This window comes from Salvelinus namaycush, chromosome 36, assembly GCF_016432855.1.
Source record: "Salvelinus namaycush isolate Seneca chromosome 36, SaNama_1.0, whole genome shotgun sequence".
Taxonomy (NCBI): domain Eukaryota; kingdom Metazoa; phylum Chordata; class Actinopteri; order Salmoniformes; family Salmonidae; genus Salvelinus; species Salvelinus namaycush.
The window spans coordinates 26,522,978-26,543,797 of NC_052342.1; the positions used below are offsets into that span (position 1 = coordinate 26,522,978).

Sequence of the window (20,820 nt, forward strand, 5' to 3'; positions counted from 1 at the left end):
CATAGCACACAATATATACAGCTAGCAAAGGTAATAGCTTAGCACGCTAGGCTAGCAGGCTGAATATATAGCAATAATAAAACCAGCACCATTAGTTGTAGCGAGTTAGCATGCTGTGTGGCTAGCAATGCTAATATGTAAACAGACAGCCATCTTGGTAGAGGTTCGTATATGAGGAAGTGACCGGGTGTAATGACATCACCGATCGGCCATACTGGTTGTGTAAGAATTATCACCTGGTAGCCATCTTAGACACAACCAACAATGGAAGGCCTGAATACTGTACCCAGAACTATGCCAAGGGGATAAACAGGATATGCAGTATGGATAGTACCCATACATGAATTACTGGCATATAAACACTGGATGTATTAGCATACGGGCGCCTAGTTTTTTGGGGTTTCTGTACTATTTATATTTGACAACTTTTACTCCACTACATTCTGATGTATTAGCATTCAGTAGTACGTTTTTGGGGGGTTTCTGTACTATTTATGTTTATATTACTATTTATATTTGACAACTTTTACTCCACTACATTCCTAAAGAAAATAATGTACTTTTTACTCCATACATTTTCCCTGACACCCAAAAGTCACATTCGTTACATTCTTAATTTTACCTTTGATACTTGAAAAGTATATTTAAAACCAAATACTTTTACTCAAGTAGTATTTTACTGGGTGGCTTTTAGTTGAGTAATTTTCTATGACGGTATCTTTACTTTTACTCAAGTATGACACTGTTTTATATATTTCCTTTGGGGTCTAGTGGTTTAGGTAAATCAGCCTTTGGTTTATTTACGTTTGGAATGTTCAACAATGCACTTTAAGATTTGAGGAATTGGTGCCTCGAGGGCATTTGATAGTTTTTTTTTAATTTTAACCTTTATTTAACGAGGCAAGTCCGCTAAGAACAAATTCTTATTTACAATGACGGCCTACCCCGGCCAAACCTGGACGACGCTGGGCCAATTGTGCGCCGCCCTATGGGACTCCCAAGCACGGCAGGATGTAGTCATTATTTATAATGTATTAATAATACCAATCAGGAAGTGTCCAATGGGATAAATGCAGATGGACCAACCCCAGACTTCTGGACTTTTTCTAGCCTCTATGCTGCATCGGTTACAGATTATAATGGTTATTGTTCATAGAACATCTGATAGACTATAGATGGGCTTTATGATTCACTATCAGAGGTTCTTTTAACAATAACTATAGATGGGTTATATGGTCCACTGTGTTACAATAATACACTATAGATGGGCTATATGCTCCACTATGTTACAATAATACACTATAGATGGGCTATATGCTCCACTATGTTACAATAATACACTATAGATGGGCTATATGCTCCACTATGTTACAATAATACACTATAGATGGGCTATATGCTCCACTATGTTACAATAATACACTATAGATGGGCTATATGCTCCACTATGTTACAATAATACACTATAGATGGGCTATATGCTCCACTATGTTACAATAATACACTATAGATGGGCTATATGCTCCACTATGTTACAATAATACACTATAGATGGGCTATATGCTCCACTATGTTACAATAATACACCATAGATGGGCTATATGGTCCACTATGTTACAATAATAGATGGGCTATATGGTCCACTATGTTACAATAATAGATGGGCTATATGGTCCACTATGTTACACCATAGATGGGCTATATGGTCCACTATGTTACACCATAGATGGGCTATATGGTCCACTATGTTACACCATAGATGGGCTATATGGTCCACTATGTTACACCATAGATGGGCTATATGGTCCACTATGTTACACTATAGAAGGGCTATATGGTCCACTATGTTACACCATAGATGGGCTATATGGTCCACTATGTTACACCATAGATGGGCTATATGGTCCACTATGTTACACTATAGATAGGCTATATGGTCCACTATGTTACACCATAGATAGGCTATATACAGGGTGTTACGCTACAGCAGTGCTTCTCAATTATTTTCTGTTACGCTCCCCCCTAGGAAGAAGTAAACATTTCGCGCCCCCCAACTCTCCGCCGCGACTGTAAATAGTATCATTTGTCTATAAAATTGTTATAAGTACACCTCTGCATAACATTGTATCCTTATTAACATTAAAGAAAACAAAAAAAGAAAGAAATATAGATCAACTTACAACAAAGAATAACTTTATTAACATTGTTTTTTAGTCTGTAACAGAAAAGACTTAAAGTGCATCAATTTGCCTGAAATTTAAAAAAAAATTCAAGCCTTATTTAAACTGTAAACATTTTTTGACCATTTCATACTGAAAATTTTAATTAAATATAATCAATAAATAATAATACATTCAAATTGATCAGCAACATTAACTCAGGAGCACAATATATGAAACACTTTGACCTATAAAACAAAAATGAATAAAACAATGTGCTGATTTTTTTAAAATCAAAATGAGGAAGTCATAGTTTTTATTTTTGCAGCACTTGCGTCATCCAGCATGACAGAGACGATGTCTAATGCTGCAGGCAGTATCAGCTCCTCTGTTATGTAGTGGGGTCATGTCTAATGCTGCAGGTAGTATCATCTCCTCTGTTATGTAGTGGGGTCATGTCTAATGCTGCAGGCAGTATCAGCTCCTCTGTTATGTAGTGGGGTCATGTCTAATGCTGCAGGCAGTATCAGCTCCTCTGTTATGTAGTGGGGTCATGTCTAATGCTGCAGGTAGTATCATCTCCTCTGTTATGTAGTGGGGTCATGTCTAATGCTGCAGGCAGTATCAGCTCCTCTGTTATGTAGTGGGGTCATGTCTAATGCTGCAGGCAGTATCAGCTCCTCTGCTATGGAGTGGGACCATGTCTAATGCTGCAGGCAGTATCATCTCCTCTGTTATGTAGTGGGGTCATGTCTAATGCTGCAGGCAGTATCAGCTCCTCTGCTATGGAGTGGGACCATGTCTAATGCTGCAGGCAGTATCAGCTCCTCTGCTATGGAGTGGGACCATGTCTAATGCTGCAGGCAGTATCAGCTCCTCTGCTATGGAGTGGGGTCATGTCTAATGCTGCAGGCAGTATCAGCTCCTCTGTTATGGAGTGGGACCATGTCTAATGCTGCAGGCAGTATCATCTCCTCTGTTATGTAGTGGGGTCATGTCTAATGCTGCAGGCAGTATCAGCTCCTCTGCTATGGAGTGGGACCATGTCTAATGCTGCAGGCAGTATCAGCTCCTCTGCTATGGAATGGGACCATGTCTAATGCTGCAGGCAGTATCAGCTCCTCTGCTATGGAGTGGGACCATGTCTAATGCTGCAGGCAGTATCAGCTCCTCTGCTATGGAGTGGGACCATGTCTAATGCTGCAGGCAGTATCAGCTCCTCTGCTATGGAGTGGGACCATGTCTAATGCTGCAGGCAGTATCAGCTCCTCTGTTATGTAGTGGGGTCATGTCTAATGCTGCAGGCAGTATCAGCTCCTCTGCTATGGAGTGGGACCATGTCTAATGCTGCAGGCAGTATCAGCTCCTCTGCTATGGAGTGGGACCATGTCTAATGCTGCAGGCAGTATCAGCTCCTCTGCTATGGAGTGGGACCATGTCTAATGCTGCAGGCATTATCAGCTCCTCTGCTATGGAGTGGGACCATGTCTAATGCTGCAGGCAGTATCAGCTCCTCTGCTATGGAGTGGGACCATGTCTAATGCTGCAGGCATTATCAGCTCCTCTGCTATGGAGTGGGGTTTTTTGCACTGAGCAATTTGGTACGCCACCTTATATGATGCCAGCAGTGCTCGCTGGTTTACTGAAGAAGCATTCACAAAGCGGGACGATTGTTGGCAATATTCGGCACGTTTTCGCAGAAAAAAACTCAAGCGGCTTATCAGCGTGATTGGGGTGTAATGTCTTTAAGTGACGCCTTAATTTATTTGGCTTCATGCTGTCCGCTGCCAACATTTTTAGACACAGTAAACATACCGGTCTTTCCTCGTCTCCCACCGTAGTCACAGTGAAGCCAAGCGCTACATACGCGTCGTCATATTTCCTCGTCTTAGCTTTCGGGAGACTTACGTTTGTCTCATATTCTCCGTCTCTCCGCCTTTCTTTTCATCCCTGTTAAATATTTTTCCATGGTGTCTCTTTTAAGGGTTTGTTATCTGCACTTCATATCTCCTGCTCTGTGCTGTGTGCTCTTGTTCGGTGCTCTTGTTCGGTGCAAAAAAAAACTACTCCCTGAGGCAAAAAAAAAAAGCATGTTCCCCGGGGTCACACGCGCTGGCATCGCTCTGGGGGGGCACGCCCCACTATTTGAGAAGGACTGCTTTAGTGAGAGCTTTCCCATGATGCTAGGCTACCTCAGGAGACACTTTTAAAAGGTCCAATAAGTCCGTTTTTATCTCAATATCAAAAAAATTCTGGGTAACTATTAAGGACGTTATTGTGATTGTTTTCACTTAAAATGGTCCAAAAGAAACACAAATAGAATCTTAGCAAAGAGACTTTTCTCAAGCAATAATTTATCTTGGACTGTCTGGGAGTGGTCTGAGTGGGGAGGGGAAACTGAAAACGAGCTGTTATTGGCAGAGAGGTTTGGAACTCTTTCTTATTGGTCTATTAACTAATTTACCTCATGGTGATGTCACCATGGAAAGACAAAACTCCATCCCACCAAAACAGGCTGAAATTTCATGTGGTCTTTTCAAACAGCTCCAACACTAAAATGGCATAATCATCATTATCACAATTTCACAGCATTATTCCAACCTCAGTGTGAAAATATAAAACACAGGGGGAAAACACATTTTTGACTGCACTGGGCCTTTAATAGTTCTCCTGAACAGTTACCTGCAGACATTTCTTTAAAGCGGCAATCAGCTGTTAAACAATAACAAAGGCTCCTCTTTTTTTCTTTCTCTCTTTTAAATTATTGTAACGACCCTGGGTTTATAAGCGCGGGAATCGACGCTGCCGCACGAGCACGCTTTTGTGGCACAATCGCTATCGCGCCGGACCTCGGGCTAGGGGGTCGAGGGTTCGAGACCTGCTCCCTGCTGTTTCATTACATTATAAATTATACCCACCCAGATTGTGTACACGACAAGAAGCATCGTAAGGCTCAGTGTATCGTTAGAATCATAGGATCCTATCTGATGGTTTTGGGAAACCGGGACCCAACCCTGTTCCATTCTACAGATCCTGTGTATTAGAAAGTAACGTTACAACTGCAAAACCCACATTATCACTAGCTAGTAAACGTACTTACCGCCTGTGTCTCTTGATGTTGATGATATACTAATGATGTTCATTAAAAGTGTCCACAACCCGCAGACCGAATAAGTCTCCATATTGTCCCGTTAAAGACAGAAGTCATGTAGAACTACAGGATCATGTCAATCTATCTGCGACACGATACAGTGACGTCAAACCGCTGAGCTGCTGCAAATACACTGTCTAATAGCAGCCTCCCAAGTATCCTCCTCTTTACACTCTCTATAGCAAGCATGTATTGTCCACTAAAGAAAGTCACCTACGCCCAAGCGGCACCTCCTGCTACAAACACAAACCACATCACGAGAGTTAAACCGCTGAGCTCCTTGTTTCTCGCTGCTACAAACACACTGTGCCCTCAACCTGCGGTAACCGCCCCCTTTTGCCCAAACTCGCTACGCGAACCACCCGATGTGACCGATCACCGCCCAGCGGTCGGTCGTTACTGGTAAGCGGTGTTTCCCCACGTGCTAATAGTGTACACGAAGGGAGACAATAACTGTAGTGCTCTCTCAACACACACACCACCACTCAGCAACAGCCTGTAATGGCTTATATTTTGTGTCTACAACTCAGTGCAACGATTTCGATGTGAAGATAGACATGTTTAAGTCACGTATTTTTATTTATTTTTTAGAAACATCCGTTTAAGGGAATACTTAAGATCCTCAAATCGTGATATTTCAACTGAACATGTTGGTTGTACCTCCAGCCAATCACAATCTCTCTATTGAGACATATTGCAGACTCGTTGAAAAATGTGGTGTTAATCTCCTTAAGAACAAACAGGATGAAAAACAAGCTTTGCTTGAGTTACAATCCGATAGTCAGTATTTACCCTCCCTGCTGATAAGGGTGGGTCGGTTGTACTCATGGATAGGACTGTTTATGTAAGTGTCTGTCATAGACAACTACTTGACAACACTTTTTACAAGAAACTCAGAAGTGACCCCACTGCCCAATCTCAGAATACTATCTTTACTGTCCTAGATGGGTATTTAAGTTCTGGTCAAATCCCCAAAAAATAACACGACTTTTGGGCTTTTCAACACCCTAAAATTCAACACCCTAAAATTCAACACCCTAAAATTCAACACCCTAAAATTGCCACTCTCTATACTTTGCCGAAATTACACAAGAATGTTACAAAACCTCCAGGGCGCCATATTGTAACGGGGATTGATGCAGTAACGGCCCCTCTATCTACTTTTGTTGACTTTTTTATTAGACCACTCACAGAACAGCTCCCCTCCTTTGTAAAGGACACCAGCAGTATGGTCTCAGAACAGCTCCCCTCCTTTGTAAAGGACACCAGCAGTATGGTCTCAGAACAGCTCCCCTCCTAAAGGACACCAGCAGTATGGTCTCAGAACAGCTCCCCTCCTTTGTAAAGGACACCAGCAGTATGGTCTCAGAACAGCTCCCCTCCTTTGTAAAGGACACCAGCAGTATGGTCTCAGAACAGCTCCCCTCCTTTGTAAAGGACACCAGCAGTATGGTCTCAGAACAGCTCCCCTCCTAAAGGACACCAGCAGTATGGTCTCAGAACAGCTCCCCTCCTTTGTAAAGGACACCAGCAGTATGGTCTCAGAACAGCTCCCCTCCTTTGTAAAGGACACCAGCAGTATGGTCTCAGAACAGCTCCCCTCCTTTGTAAAGGACACCAGCAGTATGGTCTCAGAACAGCTCCCCTCCTAAAGGACACCAGCAGTATGGTCTCAGAACAGCTCCCCTCCATTGTAAAGGACACCAGCAGTAAGGTCTCAGAACAGCTCCCCTCCTTTGTAAAGGACACCAGCAGTAAGGTCTCAGAACAGCTCCCCTCCTTTGTAAAGGACACCAGCAGTATGGTCTCAGAACAGCTCCCCTCCTTTGTAAAGTACACCAGCAGTATGGTCTCAGAACAGCTCCCCTCCTAAAGGACACCAGCAGTATGGTCTCAGAACAGCTCCTCTCCTTTGTAAAGGACACCAGCAGTATGATCTCAGAACAGCTCCCCTCCTTTGTAAAGGACACTAGCAGTATGGACTCAGAACAGCTCCCCTCCTTTGTAAAGGACACCAGCAGTATGGTCTCAGAACAGCTCCCCTCCTTTGTAAAGTACACCAGCAGTATGGTCTCAGAACAGCTCCCCTCCTAAAGGACACCAGCAGTATGATCTCAGAACAGCTCCCCTCCTAAAGGACACCAGCAGTATGGTCTCAGAACAGCTCCCCTCCTAAAGGACACCAGCAGTATGGTCTCAGAACAGCTCTCCTCCTTTGTAAAGGACACCAGCAGTATGGACTCAGAACAGCTCCCCTCCTTTGTAAAGGACACCAGCAGTATGGACTCAGAACAGCTCCCCTCCTTTGTAAAGGACACCAGCAGTATGGTCTCAGAACAGCTCCCCTCCTAAAGGACACCAGCAGTATGGTCTCAGAACAGCTCCCCTCCTAAAGGACACCAGCAGTATGATCTCAGAACAGCTCCCCTCCTAAAGGACACCAGCAGTATGGTCTCAGAACAGCTCCCCTCCTAAAGGACACCAGCAGTATGGTCTCAGAACAGCTCCCCTCCTTTGTAAAGGACACCAGCAGTATGATCTCAGAACAGCTCCCCTCCTTTGTAAAGGACACCAGCAGTATGGTCTCAGAACAGCTCCCCTCCTTTGTAAAGGACACCAGCAGTAAGGTCTCAGAACAGCTCCCCTCCTTTGTAAAGGACACCAGCAGTATGATCTCAGAACAGCGCCCCTCCTAAAGGACACCAGCAGTAAGGTCTCAGAACAGCTCCCCTCCTTTGTAAAGGACACCAGCAGTATGATCTCAGAACAGCTCCCCTCCTAAAGGACACCAGCAGTATGGTCTCAGAACAGCTCCCCTCCTAAAGGACACCAGCAGTATGGTCTCAGAACAGCTCCCCTCCTTTGTAAAGGACACAAGCAGTATGGTCTCAGAACAGCTCCCCTCCTAAAGGACACCAGCAGTATGGTCTCAGAACAGCTCCCCTCCTAAAGGACACCAGCAGTATGGTCTCAGAACAGCTCCCCTCCTAAAGGACACCAGCAGTATGGTCTCAGAACAGCTCCCCTCCTATAGGACACCAGCAGTATGGACTCAGAACAGCTCCCCTCCTTTGTAAAGGACACCAGCAGTAAGGTCTCAGAACAGCTCCCCTCCTTTGTAAAGGACACCAGCAGTATGATCTCAGAACAGCTCCCCTCCTAAAGGACCCTAATGAACTACCTTCCAGTGCATTATGGGATAGCCTCCCCGGCAACGGATACATCGACGTGGCCTTCAAAATCAACCAAATAAAGGCACTTTAGAAGGCAGCACTTTAAATTTCCTCGGGATTGAGACGCAGCATCCAACTGTATGACTTGATTTAGGTTTAGTTCAGGCGTCCTGTTGCACTTACCCAAGATGACCACTGGAGGTGCACTTACCCAAGATGACCACTGGAGGTGCACTTACCCAAGATGACCACTGGAGGTGCACTTACCCAAGATGACCACTGGAGGTGCACTTACCCAAGATGACCACTGGAGGTGCACTTACCCAAGATGACCACTGGAGGTGCACTTACCCAAGATGACCACTGGAGGTGCACTTACCCAAGATGACCACTGGAGGTGCACTTACCCAAGATGACCACTGGAGGTGCACTTACCCAAGATGACCACTGGAGGTGCACTTACCCAAGATGACCACTGGAGGTGCACTTACCCAAGATGACCACTGGAGGTACACTTACCCAAGATGACCACTGGAGGTGCACTTACCCAAGATGACCACTGGAGGTGCACTTACCCAAGATGACCACTAGAGAGTAGCAAACATCCAAAGAAGTGTCTGCATTTTCCACCACACAAAAAAGCCAAATCTACCCCCTGGGTGGGGGCTAACCACAGAGGGGCAAAATAAGGAACACGTCACACATTTTCCTGTGCAAGTAGGGTTGCCAACTTTCTCACTACCAAATACGGGCCAAAAGGTGGCGTGCCAGTGCACGGTGCCACGGCGGTGTGGGTATGGTGTTGTGTGAATTAATATACTCTGTATATTCAGATTCAATTGGAAAGGCAAACAGTTTTATATTCCATTTAGTCTATAGCTTTACTAAAAACTCTATCATTATGTAAACTTATGTGAATAAACCTCCAAATAAATGATCAAAGAAATCACAATTTGGATCCTTTACAGCAAAAAAATAAACAAACATTTCAAATGCAAAAGAGGAAAAGAGTCACTCACCAAGTCTACTGTTTCCATGGATATTTTGTGCTGCTCTTGACTGAATCAAGCAGTCCTTTGTCCTTTTGCAGCCAGAGAGAAGTCCTTACATGACAAGTCACAGTTTACAGATATTTGAGGTTCATTTTTGATTATCTCTGTGCTGCATCTGTTTCTTGAGTCTGACCATTTAATGGTCATCAGAGAGAAAATCCTCTACAAAAAAAACAGAAGAAAAAAAACCTTGTCTTTCCCTAGGTTTTGGAAAACTGCTCCACTTCTCACTGGCTTTTTTTATGAGTTGGTCAAAAACACACCGTACGTTGTGGAAAAATCACAGATAAATCTCAGCAGCTTCCGTTTTTTCTTCATACTCAAAAATACTCTTCAGTGCCACAGGACAGGTCTCCCCAATCGACCTGAAGTATGATGTAAGAGCTGGCCAGCTTTGCAGGAGACGATCGCCAGCTGGATGAACAGAGCCAATAGTGTGCAAACATGTCGCAGAATTTCACGCCACTCAATGTCAACAAAGACAATACAATGCACGCAGTTCCTCTCTTCAGGAAGCAGATACTGATAAGTGCCTGTAGATCTGTAAAACAATTGTCTCCATATCCACTGACAGCTGATCGCAGGCGTGTTTGCAGGCATTATGAGCTATGTGAGCTGGGTAATTAGCTTTCAGAATGAGATTGTTGTCACTGCTCAATAACTGGTAAACGGAGAGGTGTTTTCCAAAGTTGACATTATCTGCTGTCTAATATCCAGTTCATGTTTTTCCAGACAGTTCATCAGAGCTTGATGTATGCCATTTGCAGTTTACCATAACACCCTTCGCTTTATCACAGGTGGCAGTTTAATACTCATCACTGCATCCTGTATCTAAAGGTTGGCTGGTCCTCATTAAAGTCCCCTGGATCACTTCACTGTTTGGGAGACGAATGAACGTCTCTTTTAGGTGAACGGAGACAAATGATCCGGAATAAGATAGTAACGTTACAACTGCAAAACCCACATTATCACTAGCTAGGAAACGTACTTACCGCCTGTGTCTCTTGATGTTGATGATATACTAATGATGTACATTAAAAGTGTCCACAACCCGCAGGCCGAATAAGTCTCCATATTGTCCCGTTAAAGACAGAAGTCATGTCAATCAATCTGCACGACAGGATACAGTGACCTGAAACCGCTGATCTGTCTGCTGCAAACACACCCTCCAAGTATCCCCCTCTTTGCTGAAGAAATTGCGTCAAACTCGCCACCGGAACCACTCGATGTGTTTGATCACCGCCCAGCGGTCAGTACTGACTGGGAAGCGGTGTTTCACTGCGTGTTAGTAGTGTTCACGAAGGGAGCCAATAACTGTACTGCTCTCTCAACACACACACCACCAGCCTGTCAAATAACCTTGTATTGGTCACATACACATGGTTAGCCTGTCAAGGTGGGTATAATTGGTGGAACGTTCCTATAGGAATCTGTTCCAAAAGCGCTGTAAATAACAAGGTTGTATAGCGGCGCAATAAGATACCGGGCAGGAAGTGGCTTATGTAATTCCGTTTTTTTACTCACCACGTTTATTCCGAAACCTGTCTGTCTTCATTCTGGTAGCCTCCACCGTCTCTCGTTCGTTGTTTTAGTTATTATTTCCGGTGTGTCGGCATTCGGCAGGTGAACTCTACTGCGCCTCTATTAGGCTATCTCTATGGTTAACATGTAACTTAACTAATGACTACTAGCTCCAATATTTTATTTGCTCGGTGACTTGTACACAATTGTTACCGATGACACGGTATATATCAGCCTACTCGTACTACAGAAACATACATTGTATTTAGCCAAGTTCTCTCTTTGTGAATTATTTCCCAAATATAGCAGGTAACTTGTGTCGATGTTGTTGAGTTTATTTTGCCTAGTTAAATAAATATTAAATAAATGAGAAATGTTAAAATATATGTTTTGGCCTATTTCAGGTAACCTCAAGATGCTCGACTCACTACAGCTGATTTTGAAGAATTTTCCAGTCGTTTGTGCTTTAAATTCCGACTTTACATTCCGACTTTACATTCTGACTTTACATTCCGACTTTACATTCCGACTTTGAATGTCTGTTTATTGGACATATATATTAGTGTCTAATAAAAAAGAGAAACGTATGTAAAGCATCCCATCTGTTTTAAGGTTATAGTTGAGTGGTAGTTCTTCTTCATGTCCACTAGGTGTCAGCACAGTTTCAATAATGTCACACCAGGTTCACAACATGTTTTCATGTGTAACAAATCAAATTGTATTTGTCAGATGCGCCGAATACTACATGTGTAGACCTTACAGTGAAATGCTGAATACTACATGTGTAGACCTTACAGTGAAATGCTGAATACTACATGTGTAGACCTTACAGTGAAATGCTGAATACTACATATGTAGACCTTACAGTGAAATGCTGAATACTACATGTGTAGACCTTACAGTGAAATGCTGAATACTACACGTCTAGTAGACCTTACAGTGAAATGCTGAATACTACAGGTTTAGTAGACCTTACAGTGAAATGCTGAATACTACAGGTCTAGTAGACCTTACAGTGAAATGCTGAATACTACAGGTCTAGTAGACCTTACAGTGAAATGCTGAATACTACACGTCTAGTAGACCTTACAGTGAAATGCTGAATACTACAGGTTTAGTAGACCTTACACTGAAATGCTGAATACTACAGGTCTAGTAGACCTTACAGTGAAATACTGACTTACAAGACCTGAACCAACAATTGATTTTTAAGAAAAATACGTGCTAAAAATCCTGCCTCGGATCAGCAGTCTCTCCAGTCTACCAACTGATCTCTGAAATAACTATTTAAATAAGTCTGTCCTGACGCAGCTCAACAGTCTGCAGTCTACCAACTGGTCTCTGTAATAACTATTTAAAGCAGTCTGTCCTGACTCAGATCAACAGTCTCTCCAGTCTACCAACTGGTCTCTGTAATAACTATTTAAAGCAGTCTGTCCTGACTCAGCTCAGCAGTCTACAGTCTACCAACTGGTCTCTGTAGCTTCATCTTTGTCTCTGTGGTGTACAGTCTTCAGGTGATGATGGGGGTATTGAATCATCTCTCTACTCTCCTCCTTCTCTCTCTCCTTCCTCCTGCTCTCTCTCGTGTAGTGGAGAAGTTCAGTTATGTTATAGACTATGATAAGTTCTTCCTGAAGGGGACAACTCCTAATCTCCCAGGTATTTTGGTTGGTGGGACAGTCCAGGACCAGAACCGCTACAAGCTGATCTGCCAGAAGTTCAACAACACCTACAGGTTTGCAACTCTGTACGACACGACCAACAGGATCCCTGTGTTCTCAGCCTACACCTTCACTGGTCCTCCTACGGGCCCCAGACCAAATCAACCCTGGATGATCGAGCCCCAGGTAGGACTAATGTTTTGTCATATAACATAACATGATTTGTTTACTGCTGTATATCACAGACAGTTATGAGCTGACAAGGTACAACTCTGTCGTTCTGCCCCTGAACAAGGCAGTTAACCCACTGTTCCCCTGAACAAGGCAGTTAACCCACTGTTCCCCTGAACGAGGCAGTTAACCCACTGTTCCCCTGAACGAGGCAGTTAACCCACTGTTCCCCTGAACGAGGCAGTTAACCCACTGTTCCCCTGAACGAGGCAGTTAACCCACTGTTCCCCTGAACGAGGCAGTTAACCCACTGTTCCCCTGAACGAGGCAGTTAACCCACTGTTCCCCTGAACGAGGCAGTTAACCCACTGTTCCCCTGAACGAGGCAGTTAACCCACTGTTCCCCTGAACGAGGCAGTTAACCCACTGTTCCCCTGAACGAGGCAGTTAACCCACTGTTCCCCTGAACGAGGCAGTTAACCCACTGTTCCCCTGAACGAGGCAGTTAACCCACTGTTCCCCTGAACAAGGCAGTTAACCCACTGTTCCCCTGAACAAGGCAGTTAACCCACTGTTCCCCTGAACAAGGCAGTTAACCCACTGTTCCCCTGAACAAGGCAGTTAACCCACTGTTCCCCTGAACAAGGCAGTTAACCCACTGTTCCCCTGAACAAGGCAGTTAACCCACTGTTCCCCTGAACAAGGCAGTTAACCCACTGTTCCCCTGAACAAGGCAGTTAACCCACTGTTCCCCTGAACAAGGCAGTTAACCCACTGTTCCCCTGAACAAGGCAGTTAACCCACTGTTCCCCTGAACAAGGCAGTTAACCCACTGTTCCCCTGAACAAGGCAGTTAACCCACTGTTCCCCTGAACAAGGCAGTTAACCCACTGTTCCCCGGCCCTCATTGAAAATAAGAATTCGTTCTCAAACTGACTTGCCTGGTTAAATAAAGGGTTAAATAAATGTTAACAGAATATAGAACTACCATTATGGAGGATATAGAGACTTGATTGTCTTGATTGTGGATTGTGACCCCCCTAGAAAACAGGGTTTATTTGACAGGTGTAACGGCAGTCTACGTCGTCCTCCTCCTCAGACGAGGAGAGGCGAGAAGGATCAGAGGACCAATGTGCAGCGTGGTAATTAGACATAATGAATTTAATCAAACAAAACAAGACACTATACAAACTGACAAAACACACTAACCGTCACAGTCCCGTGTAGCACCAACACTGACACAGGAACAATCACCCACAAACAAACAGTGAGAACAGCCTACCTTAATATGGTTCTCAATCAGAGGAAACGTCAAACACCTGCCTCTAATTGAGAACCATATCAGGCAACACATTTAACCCAACATAGAAACAGACAAACTAGACACACAACATAGAATTCCCACCCAGCTCACGTCCTGACCAACACTAAACAAGCAAAACACATACGAACTCTGGTCAGGACGTTACAACAGGAAATAGAGGTATAGTACAGAATTTTTTTAAATGAATGTATGACTGTTGTTTCCTGCAGCTCAACAGGGAAAACAGCCCTGAAATGGAGAATGACAGTAAAGAGATTGAATACCAACACCAGGGAAAACAGCCCTGAAATGGAGAATGACAGTAAAGAGATTGAATACCAACACCAGGGAAAACAGCAGCCCTGAAATGGTGAATGACAGTAAAGAGATTGAATACCAACACCAGGGAAAACAGCCCTGAAATGGAGAATGACAGTAAAGAGATTGAATACCAACACCAGGGAAAACAGCCCTGAAATGGAGAATGACAGTAAAGAGATTGAATACCAACACCAGGGAAAACAACAGCCCTGAAATGGAGAATGACAGTAAAGAGATTGAATACCAACACCAGGGAAAACAGCCCTGAAATGGAGAATGACAGTAAAGAGATTGAATACCAACACCAGGGAAAACAACAGCCCTGAAATGGAGAATGACAGTAAAGAGATTGAATACCAACACCAGGGAAAACAGCCCTGAAATGGAGAATGACAGTAAAGAGATTGAATACCAACACCAGGGAAAACAGCCCTGAAATGGAGAATGACAGTAAAGAGATTGAATACCAACACCAGGGAAAACAGCCCTGAAATGGAGAATGACAGTAAAGAGATTGAATACCAACACCAGGGAAAACAGCCCTGAAATGGTGAATGACAGTAAAGAGATTGAATACCAACACCAGGGAAAACAGCCCTGAAATGGTGAATGACAGTAAAGAGATTGAATACCAACACCAGGCTGGAGACAACGACTATAATAACTCAATACCAAGTAAAGGGGTGAACAGAGGTCACCTCTTCCCAAATTCACATGCTCATGACCTTGATACTCAGAAGTCCACCTTTACCCTGACCAACATCGTTCCCCAGGTGGTGTCCTTCAACGGGGGCAGCTGGAATGAAATGGAGTGCAAAGTCAAAACGACTCTGAATCTCTCTGAAGCTTAACTGTAAGGATGCTAACGACCAGATAAAAGCACTGTAAGGATGCTAACGACCAGATAAAAGCACTGTAAGGATGCTAACGACCAGATAAAAGCACTGTAAGGATGCTAACGACCAGATAAAAGCACTGTAAGGATGCTAACGACCAGATAAAAGCACTGTAAGGATGCTAACGACCAGATAAAAGCACTGTAAGGATGCTAACGACCAGATAAAAGCACTGTAAGGATGCTAACAACCAGATAAAAGCACTGTAAGGATGCTAACGACCAGATAAAAGAACTGTAAGGATGCTAACGACCAGATAAAAGCACTGTAAGGATGCTAACGACCAGATAAAAGCACTGTAAGGATGCTAACGACCAGATGAAAGCACTGTAAGGATGCTAACGACCAGATAAAAGCACTGTAAGGATGCTAACGACCAGATGAAAGCACTGTAAGGATGCTAACGACCAGATGAAAGCACTGTAAGGATGCTAACGACCAGATAAAAGCACTGTAATAATAACAACAACAAGACAGAAGCCTATGTGGTGACTGGAGCAGTGCCCAGTAAGAGCAACACACTGATCAACAGAGTGAACATCCCGTATCTCCTGTGGACAGCCTTCTGCTGTTACAACAGTGAGAAGAAATAGTGGATGGCTGAAGCACACTGGAGGAGGAACCGAGAGGAACTGAACAAACAAGTATTGAACCCCCAATCAGGGCTGTATGACATGTTGGAACTATTCAGTTGATGTCCAGCTGTTTCCAGATCAGTGTCCAAAAGGTGATATTCCGAGAGCGCTTCTCGTAAAGGATCGGGATGTACGTGATCATTGTGTCTATGATGATGACTGTGTCTCTGTTGGGGTCAAAGGTTATTACCTACCTGTTGTATTTGTTTCTGTGCTGGTGATGATGATGTAGTGACATAACCACCAGGAACCTGTGACATCATCAGGTCAAGCAGGTAATAATGGACCTGGTTTAGTCTGACCTGAGTTTCACGCTGTGATCAACATTCACTATTAATGACAATACTTTCTGAACTATTAGCACAGTAGACTACTGACCTGACCTGCTTTAGTAAACTACTGACCTGACCTGCTTTAGAAGACTACTGACCTGACCTGCTTTAGTAGACTACTGACCTGCTGTAGTATACTACTGACCTGACCTGCTTTAGAAGACTACTGACCTGCTCTAGTAGACTACTGACCTGACCTGCTTTAGTAGACTACTGACCTGACCTGCTTTAGAAGACTACTGACCTGACCTGCTTTAGAAGACTACTGACCTGACCTGCTTTAGTAGACTACTGACCTGACCTGCTTTAGAAGACTACTGACCTGACCTGCTGTAGTAGACTACTGACCTGACCTGCTTTAGTAGACTACTGACCTGCTTTAGTAAACTACTGACCTGACCTGCTTTAGTAGACTACTGACCTGACCTGCTTTAGTAGACTACTGGCCTGACCTGCTTTAATAGACTACTGACCTGAGCTGCTTTAGTAGACTACTGACCTGACCTGCTTTAGTAGACTACTGACCTGACCTGCTTTAGTAGACTACTGACCTGACCTGCTTTAGTAGACTACTGACCTGACCTGCTTTAGTAGACTACTGACCTGACCTTCTTTAGTGGACTACTGACCTGCTTTAGTGGACTACTGACCTGCTTTAGTGGACTACTGACCTGCTTTAGTAGACTACTGACCTGCTGTAGTAGACTACTGACCTGCTTTAGTAGACTACTGACCTGCTGTAGTAGACTACTGACCTGACCTGCTTTAGTAGACTACTGACCTGACCTGCTTTAGTAGACTTCTGACCTGACCTGCTTTAGTAGACTACTGACCTGACCTGCTTTAGTAGACTACTGACCTGACCTGCTTTAGAAGACTACTGACCTGCTTTAGTAGACTACTGACCTGACCTGCTTTAGTAGACTACTGACCTGACCTGCTTTAGTAGACTACTGACCTGACCTGCTTTAGTAGACTACTGACCTGACCTGCTTTAGTAGACTACTGACCTGCTGTAGTAGACTACTGACCTGCTGTAGTAGACTACTGACCTGACCTGCTTTAGTAGACTACTGACCTGGCCTGCTTTAGTAGACTACTGACCTGACCTGCTTTAATAGACTACTGTACTGACCTGCTTTAGTAGACTACTGACCTGCTTTAGTAGACTACTGACCTGACCTGCTGTAGTAGACTACTGACCTGGCCTGCTTTAGTAGACTACAGACCTGCTTTAGTAGACTACTGACCTGGCCTGCTGTAGTAGACTCCTGTACTGACCTGCTTTAGTAGACTACTGACCTGACCTGCTTTAGTAGACTACTGACCTGCTGTAGTAGACTACTGTACTGACCTGCTTTAGTAGACTACTGACCTGGCCTGCTGTAGTAGACTCCTGTACTGACCTGCTTTAGTAGACTACTGACCTGACCTGCTTTAGTAGACTACTGACCTGCTGTAGTAGACTACTGTACTGACCTGCTTTAGTAGACTACTGACCTGCTTTAGTAGACTACTGACCTGCTTCAGTAGATTCACTCTGTATGTTATTTGTAATGCTATATACAGGATCAACTATTTCTCTTCTTAAAGGGTCAATCTGTGATTGTTGTATCCATTTGGACTTTTAAATGAATGATATGTACCCATTGATTCTTAAAGATATAACCCAGTAGCTGATTTGGTTTTGAGTGTTGAGATTAGATTTGACCTGATCTGAAATTCAAGTTGTGATCGACATCATACGTGATAATTCAATAACATATATCATGTTAATCTCAGGATCAACTTCCTACAAAATGTATTTTGAAACAAATATCTGAAATATTTACTGCTTAGCCGAGACTCACTTTGCATATGATTACAATGTTATTTTAGAATGTATATTTCATCCTTCTTATTAAAAATAAGTAAATAACATTTGAATGTGTTGTGAAAGAGAATAGACCTTCTGTCAGCAGCAGGTAGTGGACATTAACCTGCTACCCTGGTAGTGAGGATCAGCTCTGTCAGCAGCAGGTAGTGGACATTAACCTGCTACCCTGGTAGTGAGGATCAGCTCTGTCAGCAGCAGGTAGTGGACATTAACCTGCTACCCTGGTAGTGAGGATCAGCTCTGTCAGCAGCAGGTAGTGGACATTAACCTGCTACCCTGGTAGTGAGGATCAGCTCTGTCAGCAGCAGGTAGTGGACATTAACCTGCTACCCTGGTAGTGAGGATCAGCTCTGTCAGCAGCAGGTAGTGGACATTAACCTGCTACCCTGGTAGTGAGGATCAGCTCTGTCTTTATGTGAGGTTGAACAGGGATTGAAAATGTGATCATCGTTAGACAATATGAGTCTTGTTCAGTACACAAAGCAGGTCCCTAATCAATCGAAAGTAATGATCAGATTTCAGGAATGTTTAGGTTAAAAAACAGAAATGTCAAAGCAAGTTAGAATTTTGGCTTCCCATCCCTCTTTATATTTCACTCAATCTTTTCTCTTTCTCGGTTTCACTCAGTCAAATTGGGCTGTTTTAACACAGGCACCCCAATTCAGATATCTGTTGACCAATCACATCAGTTCGTTTCACATCTGCTCTTTTTAAGAGGTCATCTGATTGTTCAAAATAATTAGTGTAAAAATATCAGAATTGGTGTGTCTGTGTAAAGGCAGCTCTAGTATCCTACACACAGCTCACCAGGGGTACGTTCAGTTTGCTGGAACGTTTGCTACGTTGTGGAATGAGTTGCTGAACAAGTTTTCTCAATGTTTTTGTACTTTCTTGAACAGACTTTGAGATAAATGTGCTCCGTTCGGTGTGTCTGCCTGGTGTGGCTTGAAGCATTGAATAACGTATTTAAAAGGCAACTGTGCATTTTGACCTCACGACCCAACCGCTCCCCGATCTTCAGTTTCTTGGTAATTTCTCGCATTGAATCACTTTCATTTCTCAGAACAAGAATTGACTGACGAGTTTCAGAAGAAAGTTCTTTGTTTCTGGCCATTTTGAGCCTGTAATCAAACCCACAAATGCTGATGCTCCAGATACTCAACTAGTCTAAAGAAGGCCAGTTTTATTGCTTCTTTAATCAGATCAACAGTTTTCAGCTGTGCTAACATCATTACAAAAGGGTTTTCTAATGATCAATTAGCCTTTTAAAATGATCAGCATGGATTAGCTAACACAACGTGCCATTGGAACAGAGGAGTGATGTTTGCTGATAATGGGCCTCTGTACGCCTATGCAGATATTCCATTAAAAATCAGCTGTTTCCAGCTATAATAGTCATTTACAACATTAACAATGTCTACACTGTATTTCTGATAAATTTGTGGTTATTTTAATGGACAAAAAAATGTGCTTTTCTTTAAAAAACAAGGATATTTCTAAGTGACCCCAGACGTTTGAATGGTAGTGTACATGGAGACTAGTAGAAGTAACAAAGACAGTGATGAAGACAAGTGGAAAGATTCATGGTCCTCATGGTCTATCAGTTAAGGTCAAATGTAATGAGTGTCGACAGTAGATGAATGGAAATATGTTATTAGTTGCTTTCAGCTAGCAGTCTAATAATGAAATATGTTATTAGTTGCTTTCAGCTAGCAGTCTAATAAGGAAATATGTTATTAGTTGCTTTCAGCTAGCAGTCTAATAAGGAAATATGTTATTAGTTGCTTTCAGCTAGCAGTCTAATAAGGAAATATGTTATTAGTTGCTTTCAGCTAGCAGTCTAATAATGAAATATGTTATTAATTGCTTTCAGCTAGCAGTCTAATAAGGAAATATGTTATTAGTTGCTTTCAGCTAGCAGTCTAATAAGGAAATATGTTATTAGTTGCTTTCAGCTAGCAGTCTAATAATGAAATATGTTATTAGTTGCTTTCAGCTAGCAGTCTAATAAGGAAATATGTTATTAGTTGCTTTCAGCTAGCAGTCTGATAAGGAAATATGTTATTAGTTGCTTTCAGCTAGCAGTCTAATAAGGAAATATGTTATTAGTTGCTTTCAGCTAGCAGTCTAATAAGGAAATATGTTATTAGTTGCTTTCAGCTAGCAGTCTAATAAGGAAATATGTTATTAGTTGCTTTCAGCTAGCAGTCTAATAATGAAATATGTTATTAGTTGCTTTCATCTAGCAGTCTAATAATGAAATATGTTATTAGTTGCTTTCAGCTAGCAGTCTAATAAGGAAATATGTTATTAGTTGCTTTCAGCTAGCAGTCTAATAAGGAAATATGTTATTAGTTGCTGTCAGCTAGCAGTCTAATAAGGAAATATGTTATTAGTTGCTTTCTGCTAGCAGTCTAATAAGGAAATATGTTATTAGTTACTTTCAGCTAGCAGTCTAATAAGGAAATATGTTATTAGTTGCTTTCTGCTAGCAGTCTAATAATGAAATATGTTATTAGTTGCTTTCAGCTAGCAGTCTAATAAGGAAATATGTTATTAGTTACTT

The 20,820-nt window shown here is 42.9% G+C and overlaps 1 pseudogene; it reads left to right on the top strand.

Annotated features, from left to right (window-relative positions):
• The first annotated feature begins 8,979 nt into the window (after positions 1–8,979).
• Positions 8,980–16,106, top strand: LOC120030526 (annotated as a pseudogene).
• Positions 16,107–20,820: the final 4,714 nt, after the last annotated feature.